Raw genomic sequence first — 15,562 nt, 5'->3', positions numbered from 1 at the left:
TAACCGTGAGGTTAAATTGTCATATCTTTACTAATGTCAAAGCAGCTCCGGCACTTTTAAGAAGTTTATTTTTTTTAAGATTATTTAAGAGCTGCTAAGCAGCTGTGGTAAGAACTGAGCCTTTGTACATGGGGCACATGCTCAACCAGGTGAGCTACCACAGCTTATTTTGTAGCCTCTATTTGAGAGGATGGTTGAAGACAAGATAGAAGGGAGAGAGAGTTATAGAGAGGGGGGGGCTACCAGGGCTTATATTTGTGATTCCCAAGTTTAGACAAGAACGACAAGAGAACAAACAACAGATCCTACAACAGGGCTAAATGCGCTTAGGCTGACTCGTCCTAAATGTGTGCCTTTACGCCCTCCCATTACCAGTCTGACAAACACCTGCTCAGCACACAACTTAATAAATCAACAGAGAGTCAGAATCCTGTTTGCTCAGGACTTGAATATCCTGGAATTTGAATATTAAATCGGTGTAGCCAAACAGTCCAGTACAAGATGATACAGTACAGCCTACATTATGTTGATGATTGAACGACACATGCAATGTACAGTAGGTGCTGTGAATACTAGGGATGTGATTTAGTCATTTATACTGCAAAACACACTCTTTTTAAATTCCAATAATTTAAGTGGGAGTTCTACATTCATGTTAGTGAACTTGAGCTCTACAATGGGTTCATTTGGAGGTACAGATGAGTTTACATTAACCCTCATGTTGTCCTCGGGTCAAATTTGACCCATTTTCAGTTTTTTCATCACAAAAAAAATTGGCTTTCGAATTAAGCTGAAAATGTCAACATTAGAAATATCAAATAACTTTGGAAAAAAACATTAAAAAAAAAGCAACCATAACATTGACAAAGTGACAAAAATGTCAGAAAAAGTGATAATAGTGTTATTAGAAAACTTGTTTTTATGGTTGACAGGAAGACACAAGGATTAAGGTCAGTGTTATGGTGCAATAATGTGACAGTGACACAAGAAGATAAGCGTCATAAAGTCATGTCACCAATATAAAGCTTGCTAACATTAGCCACGAAGAGCTTGTCTTATTTCTGCTTTCCAACGCTTTAAAGTAATAAAACTCGCGACTTCTTACATTATTATGCAATCAATAAACATGTGTGCATTTAGAAATGTAAGCTCCAGGAACTACTTTCATGTATTCATTGAAATTTCATGAGCACATAAAAAAAAAACATGCATTAGGAATATTTACCACACTGTAGCAGGGAAAGCTACTTTAATGTATTGACGGCTGACAACTCAATATGGCTGACTAATATACATATTCATTTCATAAAAGCGCAATTCATTTTCAATGACAGGTTAACACTGCTCTGTGTGGTCTTCGTGTAACTAGGTAACGTGTCTAACCTGTAAACGAGAGCCAACCGGCTAACTTTCCATTTTTTGCTCGCCTTCCATTATAACAAAAAAAAACGCTGTTATATTTTACTCAAACTCTATTTGTGGTATTATGAAACAACATGCATTCATTCGGCAAGTGTTAGTTTTACCCTTAGTTTGTGTTATCGGTAATTTGTTGAGTTAGTTTCACGTTTACTCACTTGTTTCCAGCGGCACCGCGACTCTTCTGTATTTACTTCCTACTTCCCGGTGCGCGTGTCTATGACAGTTTAAGACCCGCCTCTGCTCGCAGCCTATTGGCTAATACCTTTGACAGCAAAGATAGCACTGGGGGGCGACTTTTTTTTCTTTCTTTTTTTAAATACAATAAATATAAAGTGCAACATGTCACTGTCTTATGAGGGATTCAATCAAAAGTATTTCAATTGGTTAGAACAAAAATTCTTATGGTTGGAAAGAACCTTTGAGGATCTAATGAGAATACACAGGAGAAAACGATGAGCAAAAGGCTAAGCAGTTTGGATTTTCCTAAACAATTTTGAATTAAGGCACTGTCTATACAGCACCTGTATTATTCCACTTATTAGTATTAGTATTACTCATCATTCCCACTCTCACATCTCAGTATTTTCATCGCTACATTTCAGGTTTTGTTCAATGATTCCACTGTGTCTGTAGTACTCTCACTACTACTGCAGTGCTCTTACAGGGGTGCATTTTCATCTAGTACCATTATGAAACATGTATCCCCTATTTTGTACTACAGTATTTAATGATTGTGTGAACAATGACACAGAGAAACTATGGGTAGCTTGTGTGTGGGTGATCTAAAGTAACATTTCAATGGTAGTTCACATTAAATTAGTTCTTTGAACCAATAATTGTGCAAGTGCGAGATTTCTTTAAAGATGTGAATGCACAATGCAATGTTTTGAACATTGGACAGCTTTGTGATGGCAGTTTTGTTTCTAGATTTGAAAAAAGGTTCAGAAATTAGTTGCAAGGTGATTGTAAATAAACTGTAATTCCAAACATGGACGGTGTAACACTCACTGGGGCATTTTTTTTTGGCATTGAGTACTTCATACTTTTAAGAACATCATCATTGTCAACAATACTTACTACTTTGCTCAAATAACATTTTCCATAATGGACTTGTATTAGTGTGTTTTACTGTAACACTGTGCCAGTACAAGTTTTACTGTAATACTTCTCTACTGCAGGTGTGTGTGTGTGTGCTTGTGTGTGCGTGTATGTGTATGTGTACGCATGTGTGTGTCTGTGTGTGTATGCGTGTGTGTTTTTGTGTGTGTGTATGTGAATGCGTGTGTGTGCGTGTGTGTCTATGTGTGTTTGTGTGTTTTTGTGTGTGTGTGTCAGTGTGTGTATGCGTGTGTGTGTTTTTGTGTGTGTGTATGTGAATGCGTGTGTGTGTCTATGTGTGTGTATGTCTGCGTGTATGTGTGTGTATGTATGTGTATGTGTGTGTGTGTGTGTGTTTTGTGTGTGTGTGCATGTACGTGTGTCTGTGTATGCATGTGTGTGTGTGTGTGTGTGCGTGCATGTGTGTTTTTGTGTGCATGTGTGTGTATGTGTACAGTATGCATGTTTGTGTGTATGCGTATGCGTGTGTGCTTGTGTGTGTGTATGTGTGTGTGTGTGTGTGTGTGTGTGTGTGTGTGTGTGCGTGTGTGTATTAGGTTTAACTACATTTGTGGGGACCAAAAACTGGGAATACAGTATACTTATGGGGTCCTGACAGCTTTGTGGGGACAAAATGCTGGTCCCCACAACTTAAAGGGCTGTTTGAGGAATAAGACTTGGTTTTAGGATTAGGTTAGAGTTAGGTTATGGTTAGGTGGGGGTGAGGGTTAAGGTTAGGTTAGAGTTGTTCTGGTTAGGGTAGATTAGGTTGTGAGGGTGAGGGTGAGGGTTAAGGTTAGGGTTAGAGTTAGGTTCTGGTTAGGGTGAGGGTGAGGGTTAAGGTTAGGCATTTAGGTTTGATGGTTAAGGTTAGGGTAAGGGGCTAGGGAATGCATTATGTCAATGACTGGTCCCCACAAAGATAGTGAGACACACTTGCGTGTGCATGTGTGTTGTGTGTGTGTGTATGCGTGTGTGACTTTTTACTAACTTCTGACGAGGACCAGATTCTGTAATGTTCCTCTTCCAGGTTTGCGGCTCTCGTTCACCTCTCACTGGTAATTCCTAAGCACGTTGACCTTTGACCCCAGATAGTTCAGCAGTAACTGATTCCACTCTTCCACTAAGCACTCAACTTCCTGTTCTCCAGTACTTTCTACTCAACGTTTTGACATCATCCACAACTTGAACGTGGCCTGGAAAGTGCTGCTGCAATAACTTTGTAACATCATTTTTACTAAAAATGATATAATCCTCACAACTCACCATCCAAAAAAATCCAACATTTTAGTATTTTTGTACCACAACAGCCAGATAGGATAGTTTCTTTTAATGTATTGAAAAGGCTTTTGTAAAAAAAAATAAATTATTAATTCTTCCATGACTCAGAATGCAACATATTTTACATATCCAATGCATTATGTGTCTGTCTGAGGATAAATTAGTCTTTCTGCTTTTTATTCAATGGACTTCTGTCCTCACGGGATTGAGGGGACCTGACTGATGTTTACCTCTGGTGTGTAAGAACCCCCTTTTATTTTATACTTCAAAACACCTGCATTGGAAATATCCCACACTGCATATTTTTGGGCAGTTTCGCATCATAATAATAGGAATACGCCACCAAAGAAAATATCAACAACAGAACAGCCTTTTTTAAATTTACAGTGTTGAAAGGTTATTGAGTACTTCATTTTAATCAAATGGCTTGCTAAATATGTCCACCTGGATATCATAAATCCATCCACTAATGCAGTTAGATTATGTTATGACATTTCTATCCATTGTATTAATGAAACACAGATGTCAAAGTGCAGTTGGGACCAACAATCCCATAAAATGTTTACATCTCTGTGTTGCGATTGCAGGAAGTCTGATTTGTATTACAAAAACAATGAGATGAAAGATATCCAGAAACAATAAACCAGATGTAGAGTTCCAGATTTCCGTCTGTGGCTTCCTCACATTTCAGAGTGTGCTGAAAGCATTTGGTGGAGCATGCTATTCCATTATATATCTTACTTAAAAAGACTTCTGGTGAAATGATTCCGGCAAATCTGCGGCACCACAGTCTGATTCCCATTTTTTGGATATGTTTTCTTTTAAAAAAAATTACCCCCCAGAAAATGCACATTTAGAGAAAAACTTCAAAAAAGTGGCTCCAATTTTTTCAATTGCAAAAATTTGCACCCAACCATGGGCCTTTGTGTTCGCATTGTCACTGTGAGAGTAGCATGTTTTGTAACATAGCAAAAAACACCAGCTAGTGTAGCCGGTTTCCTCATTTGGGGTAATAAACCCAAAAAAGCCCCAAATTAAAAAGCACCAAAGTAGATTAGACCCGTCAAGAGCCTAGCAGGCGTGGCCGAATAGCCTGCCGATTTAACGTTTTGAAACCGTTCCCCCCCTTCCCTTTAACAAAAACATTTTTCTAAACTTTTTTCGATTTAAATTTTTGAGCCGACTGCCACCACCCAATTTTTTCTTCTGTAGTTTAAAAAAAGCGTGTAAAATAGGGGTTTAAAAGGTTTTTTCAGGGTTGTGGGTGCCAATGTGCTATAGGCCAAAAACAAAAAAAAAAAATAAAAAAAAAATAAAAGATGTTTTGGGACTCAAAAATTGATTTTTTGTATGGTTTATGGTGCAATACACACACACTTTTTTAGAAAAAAAAGGGGGTGATTCACTCTAGCTAAAAAAACAGATTCATTTTTTCCCTTTAATTGTTCCCTACTCGAAAAAGGTTTACAGGGTTTCCCCGTTCCGATCTTCCCAAAACCAAATTTTCACGATTTTATATAAGTAGTAATAAACTTTTTTAAAATCATTTTCACAGACAAAGGGGACAAAATCTTTTAAAAAAAAACAAATTAAAAAGCACACTAAATACAACCTGTTGATTAAAAGCTTTTCTAAAAAAAGGGTTTTAGGTTTTTTTTTTTTTTAAAATTTCCACAAAAACAACCCCTAGGGCTAAAAGGGGGGGAAATTCCAGCCTTTGGGGCCCCACAGAAAAAGCTTTATACCCTTGGGTTTTTAAAAGGGTCTGGGGAAGTTTGAAGGTTTTCCCGGTGAAAACCCGAGAACCCCGGAGTGTGGGGGGGGGCGTGTAAAAGTCCGGGGGGGCAAGCGGTGCTTGGCCATGCAAGGCTCTTTAAGGGGGGTTCAAAATTCAAATCGTCCAATGAAAACCTTAAGCAGCGGAGTAATGGGATTCCCCCGGTTTGGCTAAAATCTTGTGCTGCTTTCTTTTAAAATTGCAGTTTGTCCATGGGATTTGTTTAAACAAGTGTATGACTGTCGACGGGAATAAAATCTTGGAGGGGAAGAGAACGACATCACTGGAGAAGAAAAGACCCCCGGGCAGAGTACTTCTTAAAATCTTCTTTTCTGATAAACAGTGAAGTAGCCTTGGCGGTGTGATAGATGTCATCTGTTTCCGCGTGGCTCGTCCTTTAGACAGCTCTGTCCTCGTGGACGTGGACGCCATGCAGCGTGTCTGTCTGAACACCAGCGTGAAATACAGCCCGTGAAACACGGAGCTGTCAAAGTCTCCAAATCTAGCGTTTGAAGTGGTGTTTTTACGTGAGGCCGGGGTTGGGGCGGGCTTCTCTTTATGAAGTGCTACAGTCTCCAGGGGGACGTAAAGCCACAACCTAATCAGGAGTCGGGACTACAAAGGCATTTTTTTTTTTCCAGTTAATCGGAACCAGTTAAAAGCCAGACTGAAGGTATGTCTTGAGGAAAGCTGGGACATCCCATCTCTGAAATGAGATAAAAATCACAGGATAGACATTGAAGGGAGGGATGGGAGGAATTGACTAGGTTATTTTTTTAAAAAAATACAGAACACATCTAAAAAAAGAACAACACCACACATGAAGAAAGAAAAAAACTATAAGATTACCAACAACAGTTGACTTGCAATATTTTATTATACTTTTCACATTTGGAATATATTAAAGAAACATTAGATTACCTTGAATAAAATGATTAGAATCTGAATAAAGTATTGTGAACTTTTCACTGCGACCTTCGGCCCTTCGCTGCATGTCATTACCCCCCTCTCTCCCTCTTTCAAGTCTAAGCTGTCCTTTAAAAAAAAAAAAAATATATATATATATATATATATATATATATATAAATATGATCTTAGAAAACCTTTCCATGCAGTTGCTAGTAGCCAAGGATTAAAAACACGTGATGGACGCTCCACCGCAGCTCTGTGGAAGAAGGTCTGGCAATGTGAGACTATGTCCCATATGATTGTTCAATTTTCTTATTTAAGCAAAGAAAGTAACAAACAAATAGAGAGAACATGAAAAAAGGGGGTGGGGTGGGACCGACTTGTTTTGATTGATCTTTTCGTTGCAGCGTTGTTGGTGGGTGTCGGAACACACAGGAGGTGTTTTCTGGGGGAAGGTCCCGGGGTATTCTAGCTATGCGTGTCAGAGCGGCAACAGGATGGGAGTCATCGCTCATCCAGAGTCTTTCATTCCCCCCCCATCACCTCCCCTTTCTAATTTACCAGTCTCTCTCTCTGTCACCTCTTTTCTTTTTTCCACCCTTCCCTTTCGGCTCTAATCTGACTTTCACCTTTCCTCTTTCAACACCTCCTATTATGGAGGGGAAAAATTGAAGAGGAGGATGGGGTTGGAGGAAGATAGAAGGAGTCAAATCAGCATCTCATGTCAAATGTCATAAAAACAAAACAAAACGCCCTGGAAACCCCCCCCCCCCAGCCGACTTCTCCTTCCTGTTGGCAGATTGGCTCAGTCTGGGTTGCAGTGTTGGGTGGCCCCGAGCAACGAGATAGTGGCATTAGGTCTGGTAGCATGACCCCCCACTGAACTGTGAAGGAGTGGGAGTGGAGTGAGACAAAATGGATGATGGTGGGATGGGGGGGGGGAATAAACAGAAGCAGAGGGGAGAGAAAGGAGAGAGCGGAGAAAAAAAAAGTTATGAAAACAAAAGTATTGTAGCAGATGGGGCCGGGGTTTACCTTGGAAACAGCATTACGGGCAGAGGGAGTGGTGGTGGGGGGGGGTGGGGGAGGCAGAGGACTGAGAAGAGATGAACAAGTGGGGGTTTACACACACACACACACACACACAGCAGTAGACACACTCCCTGGCTTGCACACTGTGGGAGGAAGAGATATAAAAGGGCTCCCGGGGAGAAAGGGTGTTCAGGCGAGTGTCCGAGTGGCTGCCCTGCTCATATCCACAACGCTGTGCAGCAACGAGTGTGTTTACGCGCACGTGTGTGTGTGGTGTGTGTGTGTGTGGGTATCAGAGACAAGCGCAAAGGAATTAACTTTTTTTTAAAGATAAAGTTGCTGCAGCCTGGCTGCTCTTGAACCTGAAAACGGATTTGATCTTCAGGTCTCTTTCAAGTTGTTTACTCGTCTCTCCGTGTGAGTACTTTTCACCTTCACCGCGAGGAGTCAAGAGGTGACCGCGGAGGAATTTAAACAGAAGAAGTTGTGTCTCCCTTTGAGCTGCCACTGTTCGGACTGTAATCTGTGGTTTTGTTCTCTTTTTTTGAGGCAGAATGGATGCCTCATTTTTACCAGATGGCGCCTACAATCAGACCTACGTGGATGAGCGCCATTTCTTGGAGGGCAAGATGGACGGCTTCGGCATCGCCATGGCTGTGCTCTACTTGGTGGTTTGCATCCTGGGCCTCGCTGGGAACTCCCTCGTCATCGTCGCCATTTTGAAGTTGGACAAAATGGCGTCTCCCCCACGTGTACAATTTTTTAACCTGGCGCTCCGCGCTCTTTTGCGGCCTTTTCCCCTTTATCGCGACCAAACTTCCAACTACTGGGTGTTCGCACCGGCGTGCAAACGGTCATGGTGCTGGACGGCATCAACCATACCCTGCTTCTGTCTGACGCGATGGTCCCCCGCCGCTACTCTGGGGCCCAACCCCCCGCTTTTCCCCCCTGGAGAAACCCCCGCCGCCAAAACTTTTTGGGTTTCATGGGCTGTTCTCGTCTCACCTTCTCCCGAGGCCTCCACTTCTCGGGTGAAGGGGTCCTGCGCCGTCCCCCCCTCCCGGGCTGGGGGCTCGGGGTTTTTCCTAAAAAACCTTGTCCGGGGGTTTGCTCGGGGCCTTCACGGTCCTACCACGTCCTACCCGCGCTGCTGCTCACCCTCAGGGCCCACGGCTCCGGGCCAAACCCCCCCAACCCGTGCCCAACCTGAACGCGTTCACCAAAAGGGGGGTGGCGGTGGTTTGGGGTTTGGAGTGGGTGGCTGCCCCTTTTAAACCCTTCTTCTCCTCTCTTTTCCCAAAAACCGCCCGCCTGACTTCACCAAACTTTGTTTCGGGGCCTCTGTCTACTCCTGGGGTTTCCCAACCCCCCCCCAACCCGCCCCTCCCGACCCTTCAGAGCCTTTCCCCACCCTTTTCCCGCCCCGCCGCCCCTCGCCTCCCCATGCCTGCAACCTGAACGTAAAACTTTAATGGACACTGTGTGCGGGGTACCATTCTGCTAGAAAACCAAAAAACCACTTTTTTTTCCTCAATTTCCCTTCACAATGCCCCCGGGCTTTTCAACTTTTCATCACTCATATCCATATTTTTATATTCTCAAAAAAACTTGATAAAAATTGGGGATTTTACCCAGGACCTGAGGGGTTTAAACTTTTCTTTTTTGGGAAAATCGTGTCATAAACTTGTTCTTGTTCTTTTGGATCCCCCGGGGATCTTGGAAAAAGTTTTCACGTTTTTTTCTTCTTAGTGTTTTAAAAAAAGGATTTTGAGCCTCAAAAGTGCCCCAAACTGTCTTTAAAGGCCATTTGACCCAAAAAAAGGAACGGTAACCTGGATATAAAAAAAAAAAAAATTCAAAAAAAGGGGCCTTTAGTCCCAAAATCTTTAAAAGAAAGTTTACTCACAAAAAAACCCCCGGGGTTCTTTTGGGGGAGTAACGTTTAATAGAAGATTTTACACTTGGGTTGTTACATTTTTTGGTTTATTTTTTTTTTGGTTTTTAAAAAGCTCAAAAAACGGTACATTTTCTCAATACGTCCTTTTAAGGGTTTTTACTTTATTTTATCCCTTTTTTTCACCACTTTCCCTCATCTTCAAAAACTTTCATTAATTACTTTTTCCCAAAGCTTTGGTTGTAGTTACTTTACAAATTGGATGTTTGCCCACAAAAAACTTTTTTAAAAATGGGGTTTTTTTATTTTTTAAATTAAACTATGCAAAAATGTAAGGGGTTCAATCCACTGAAAAAACCCATAAAAAAACTTCGCAGAACTGTTTTAAGCCTTTTTAAATTTTCCCCAGTAAAGTATATTTTTATTACTTTTATACATAAACATTTTCCTTTACTTAATATTTTCAAAGCGGGGACTTTTTTACTACAGAGTATTTTTTTTTACTGTGGCTTAACTTTCCAACAAATATTGTTCCCACCCTGAAAGCACAAACCAAATTTTACTTTCCCTAAAACAACCCCCCGCCCCCGGGGCACGCCTTTTGTAATTGCTTCCACAATGGAGGGCCCCCCCTGCCCGTATTCCCCGTTTTGATGGCTTTCACAAACAAACAAAAAGGCCAAAGTGAAGGTTTCCGGTGGGCTAAACAAATAAATGAACCTGCCTTGGGCCACCTGACAGAAAGGACCCCAACAGCTCCCAACTCCCCCAGCCATCGGGTTTCCCCTAGGGCGTCAATGGGGGGACCCTCCCCATTTGGGGGGGCAGAGGTGGAAAATCCTTTTCATTTACTCAAATACTGTTTTTAGGCCCCTTTTGATGCTTGACTTTATTTTACTTTTTTTTCAGCTACTTTCACTTTAATCCCTACTTTCAGAAAAAATTTTTCTTTTAACCTGACACTTTTTTTACTAATTACTATCAAATCCAATTTTTGCACACAAAAACCCTTTTATAAAAAACCCAAAGTGTATTATAAATTAACTACACAAAAATATGATGTCCTACACGTACTAGCTAAAAAAATGAGCTTATTAAACATTAGTTTTTTGATCATTTCTGGTTTCTAAAATGTGAGTATTTTTCTGCATTGAGTATATTTTTTACTCATAAGGTACTTTAAAGGTGCCCTGCCACACAAAACCATTTTTGCTTGCATTTTTTGAAATACGTGAGGTCCATATGTGTGTGTGTGTGTGTGTGTGTTATGTGGTGAATGTGAAAATGAACTGCTCCCTCGTCTGTCAGCTCTAGCCACTGAAAAGAAATAAGAGGAGAAATCAGACCAATCACAACAGCTGGTCAGTCTGATGCCATGTTGCCTGAGCTCATTTTTATTCATGATGCTGATAGCCAGGCTCTCATTGGCTAGCTGTCAGCCAATTAGGGTCAAGCAGCTTAGATCGTTGAGTATTAAAGAGAACTGACACAAATGAAGCTGAGTCTTCCTGCAGGCTTTCTACACAACGCTAGAATGGCTTGACACAAGGTAACCGTGGTATTTTTTCCTCAAATTATGTTACAGAGTTCATGGTAGAACTTCAGACATTACCACAAAGTCATAAAATACGTGTGGTAGGGCACCTTTAAATAGAGCATATTTTCCACATACACATACATTCCACATACATCCGCAAACATTCTTTTTTCAATGCAGGACTTTTACTTGTAACAGAGTATTTCTACAGTGTGGTGTTAGTACTTTTACCTAAGTAAAGGATCTGAATTCTTCTTCCACTGCTGCAAACACCTGCAACTCCTCCTTGTGTTACACAGGCGTACTGTGCTATACTGCGTGAGCCTGAATTGCTTAAGAGGATTTCTAAAAGATGCTTTCAAGGAAAGGAGAACACATTTAACAAAGCATTTACTCTTAAAAAAAGGATTGTGCTGTTTGCTAAACCTTATATCTTTAAAAATGTCACCAGTTGAGACATTTTGAAACGCAGTCTTGGGGCTTTAGCTTTTGACGCACAGTAATCCAACGTAATGGAAAGGCTTTCATAAAATCACACAGAGGAATGTGATCCATCAACTTCAATTAAAATGTGCACCTGAATTGAAGTTATGATTTTTATGAAATAGCAGTTTGGCTTTACCTTTAAGACCTTTTTCTCCTTGGAGTAACCATGCCTTCTGGAGGATTAAAAGTGCACATATTATGCTTTTTGGCCTTTTACTTTTCCTTCATTGTGTTATATATCTTTTTTGTTTATATTATAGGTTTACAACATGAAAAAGCCCAAAGTCCCCCCCCCCCCAAAGGGACTTACCAATTCCAACAGGAAACCCTGTTCACAAACTGCTCCAAACAGCTCTATTATAGTCCAGCCTTTACTTCTGTGATTCTTGTCACTTTGTAACACACTTTACAATGCTAACTTAGCTGCTGACTGGCTAGTAGTCCTTACCTAGCTACTGCGCATGTGCAACTCCCAACAAAGATGGAATAGAAGTGAGCTGTCTCACTCTGTAGCTAGAGAGCTCAACACACAGGGTGAAAAGAGGAGCCGCAGCAATGTGCAACAAATAAATGGTGTTTTTTTAAATGAAACCATGTAAATCTATTCTGATATAACTCTAAATACAATTATGAACCTGAAAATGAGCACATATGAGCGCTTTAAATAACAGTGATTAAATACATTTCTGCTAAACACACACACACACACACACACACACACACAACACACACACACACACACACAAAATAGATCCAATCACAGCATTCCAACACCCTTGTCAAAGGATTGTCAGAACAGATGTTGGCTGTCAATCATCAGCGAAGTAATTGCATATAAATGAGAAAAGGATGCGTGTGTGACAATCTGTATATTGTTGACAGAAACATAAACATGTTACACAGAGCATCAGTGATATAAGTGCATAATTTTACGCACTTTATGCCTCATCTAAAACACACAAAAATCAATTTTGTAAAGCAAGTTGTGTCATGAGTTTTGTTGAGGCTGTTGATCAAGACATGGGACTGGGATTTCACATTTATGTATTACTCATATAGTCACTTGGTGTATGAGCATTTCTCACATGCTATTGCTATATAGCAATATTTACTGTAAATAAACAATTGTGTTTCATTTGTTGCTTTTATTTTATACCAGTGCAAAGTATGGAATGAACCACACATACATTCATGTTACATAGGAAATGTTTTAGATTAGATTAGATTATACTTTATTCATCCCACGACGGGGAAATTTTGTTGTTACAGCAGAAGCATTTTTTCAATAACAGCAAAAAACAATAACACACAAACAAGTAAGCACAAAAGAAATACAGGCAAACAATAGACAATGATAATATGGTAGACTGAGTAGGCAAAATGGCGTCAAATAAAGGAATTTTAAAGTGCGGTTGCCATGATAAGAGAAACAATATTGCAGTGTAAGTGACGTTAAAATTAAGTTGAATGTGTAATTAGAGCAAAGAAGCAAGAGTCAGTAGCATAATTTAAATTATAAACAGACCACAGCATAAAGGATGGCAGAGGCCACCACAGAGTCATAGAAGGTCCTGAGGAGAGTCCTGCACACTCCAAAGGACCTGAGTCTCCTCAGCAGATGGAGGCGACTCTGGCCCTTCTTGTATAGAGCATGGGTGTTATCAGTCCAGTTTAGTTTGTTGTTTAGGTGAACACCCAGGAATCTGTAGCTCTCTACTACCTCAATGTCCGATCCCTGGATGCTCACCAGTGAGAAAGGGGATGTTTTCCTCCTGAAGTCGACTATCATCTCCTTTGTCTTGCTGGTGTTAAGCTGAAGCTGGTTGAGCTCACACCAGCTGACAAAGTCCTTGATAACCGTCCTGTGTTCCAGATCGTTCCCCTCAGAGACACAACCAACAACGGCTGTGTCATCGGAGAACTTCTGGATGTGGCAGTGGGTGGTGTTGTGCGCGAAGTCCGAGGTATAGAGGGTGAAAAGGAAGGGGGAGAGCACCGTACCCTGAGGGGCACCTGTGCTGCAGTGCACCACGTCAGACACACAGTGATGGAGCCTCACATACTGTGGTCTGTTAGTGAGGTAGTCCGTAGTCCATGCAGCCAGATGTTGGTCCACTCCGGCACTCTCCATCTTCACTTTGAGCAGTGAAGGCTGGATGGTGTTAAAAGCACTGGAGAAGTCGAAAAACATGACTCTCACAGTGCTCCTGCTGTCCTCCAGGTGGAGCAGCGATCTGTTCAGCAAGTAGATCACTGCGTCGTCCACCCCAATCCTAGGCTGATAAGCAAACTGCAGGTGGTCCAGCTGTGTGCCCACCAGGGGTCGCAGGTGACACAGGATGATCCTCTCCATGGTCTTCATCAGGTGAGAAGTCAAGGCAAATGGCCTGAAGTGGTTTGGCTCTCTGGGGCGCGGCGACTTCGGTACCGGAACCACACAGGAGGTCTTCCACAGGGCTGGGACCTTCTCCAGACTCAGGCTCAGGTTGAATAAGTGCCTGAGCATACCACAGAGCTGGTCCGCACAGTCCCCGAGGAGACTTGGGCTGATGCCGCCCGGGGCCTTCCTTGCCTTCATTTGATAATAAATAATAAGTCTTGGGAAATATCACTATGATTCTTTACCAATTTCTTACCACTCTGCCACTCCTGAAGTCACAGTAGTAGGGGCAAGTTACTCGGTGTATTTACTCCAATACAGTTCTGTGGTATTCAGACTTTACTTGAGTATTTCTATTTTGTGATACTTGGTTCACTACATTGCAGAGGGAAATATTTCTTATTCCATAAATACCAAACAGTCCATAACCCAACTGTCCTATTCTTGGCCAGCATGTCAGTTAAATGTACGTCCTGACCCAGAGCATCAAAAGTGACGCAATTAGTCTTGACCAAGAGCGTTTAGACAAATCAAGTTTAGATATGGCGCTAAAGGAGACTTTTAGCATCAATAACAACCCCAAATGCACATGGCCAGGCGTCCAAATTTTACGTGATGGGAGTGAGAATGCTTTGGGTCTTTGACCCCCTCTTGAAGATCTCTGCTGTAAACTTTGACGTTCTGTTGAAATAAAAGTTTGAGGTTCAAAGAGGGGAAATTAGAGAGACCTCATGGCAGCAAAAGAAGCAAACTGAGTGTCTTCTGGAGTGTCTTGTTTTCCTGATGGGCATCCTGTGAACTGGAACGACTGTAAATGTACTGCCTGTTTGTTGAAACCCACTTGTGTCCTCTGGCTAGTTTTTAAAAGAGCTAATAAACCCCAGCCACATCTCCGGGAAGTTTAAACGATGCTCATGTGCCAATGGCAAAGAAGAATTTGACAGTGAGAGGGAACAGAGTTCAGTATCTGCCCAAAAGGGGATTTTGTTGCACGGCTAGAATATTTATCATTTTAAAACAGTTTTGACATGAAGTCATAGGGCCTAATTAGATACTTTAGGGTCCTTGCAACCACGGGACAAATCAGCATTGCAAATTGAACATGTAGCTTGACTTGAATCGCCTTCTTTAGACTGAAAGTACTGCCAAACAAAACTTTTTCTGCGAACAAATTCCATTTTCAATTTCTCACAGCCTACTGCATTGAACCGTCCACCTACGTGAACACCTTCTCGTAATTAGATAGGGTTCGGTTCAGCGGGAAAAAAATGTAAGGCTCAGCACAAACCCAACCTGGTCAGAAAGCCCAATATTCGGCCGAATTCCTGGGCATACATACTCTAATTTGCCTGAGAACTGAAGTAATCTGGGTTTGAATTTGTCCCAGGAAATGATTGCCTTGATAAGCATCAAATCAAATGCAAAATGTCCCCTAGCTGTTTTGTGTGCATGATATCCAACCTGCAGTTACTGCCTCAAAAAGGGAGTAAAGCAACCTGAGTAAAGAGGTGATCAGGTTTATCTGGGGGGTGTTATTGAGTTCTTGGTAAGGGAATCTGTCCGTGAGCATTGACGTGGCATGGAGGTGGAGTGAGGCGTGGAGTTCAGGAAGGGGAGAGTTCAGGACATGTGTACTAGACTGTGGTGTCACCCCTTTTGTCTAATGTGTGTCTTGGTCTTAGGTATTATGTTCTCCATTAGGAAGATATCAGTGATTAACCCTTTAGTTGTTTAATTCAAATTTTC

The 15,562-nt window shown here is 41.5% G+C and overlaps 1 protein-coding gene and 1 long non-coding RNA gene across 2 annotated transcripts in view; one reads left to right on the top strand and one right to left on the bottom strand.

Moving 5' to 3' along the window:
• Nucleotides 1–1,661, bottom strand: part of slc39a11 (solute carrier family 39, member 11) — a 28,563-nt gene extending 26,902 nt beyond the window's left edge. The window contains exon 1 of the mRNA XM_032502198.1: nucleotides 1,578–1,661. The gene's annotated coding sequence lies outside the window, so the exon portion shown is untranslated. The remainder of the gene's footprint in view (nucleotides 1–1,577) is intronic.
• Nucleotides 1,662–3,149: 1,488 nt separating this feature from the next.
• On the top strand, nucleotides 3,150–15,048 carry LOC116670935 (uncharacterized). The gene is made up of 3 exons (XR_004327157.1): nucleotides 3,150–3,160; nucleotides 7,767–7,769; nucleotides 14,868–15,048. It is a non-coding gene; the product is annotated as an uncharacterized LOC116670935 (long non-coding RNA).
• The last annotated feature ends 514 nt before the right edge of the window (nucleotides 15,049–15,562 follow it).

The sequence above is a fragment of the Etheostoma spectabile genome, chromosome 21 (assembly GCF_008692095.1).
Source record: "Etheostoma spectabile isolate EspeVRDwgs_2016 chromosome 21, UIUC_Espe_1.0, whole genome shotgun sequence".
Classification (NCBI taxonomy): domain Eukaryota; kingdom Metazoa; phylum Chordata; class Actinopteri; order Perciformes; family Percidae; genus Etheostoma; species Etheostoma spectabile.
Note: the sequence above shows the minus strand (reverse complement) of the source record. Positions and strands in the feature narration are given on the sequence as shown.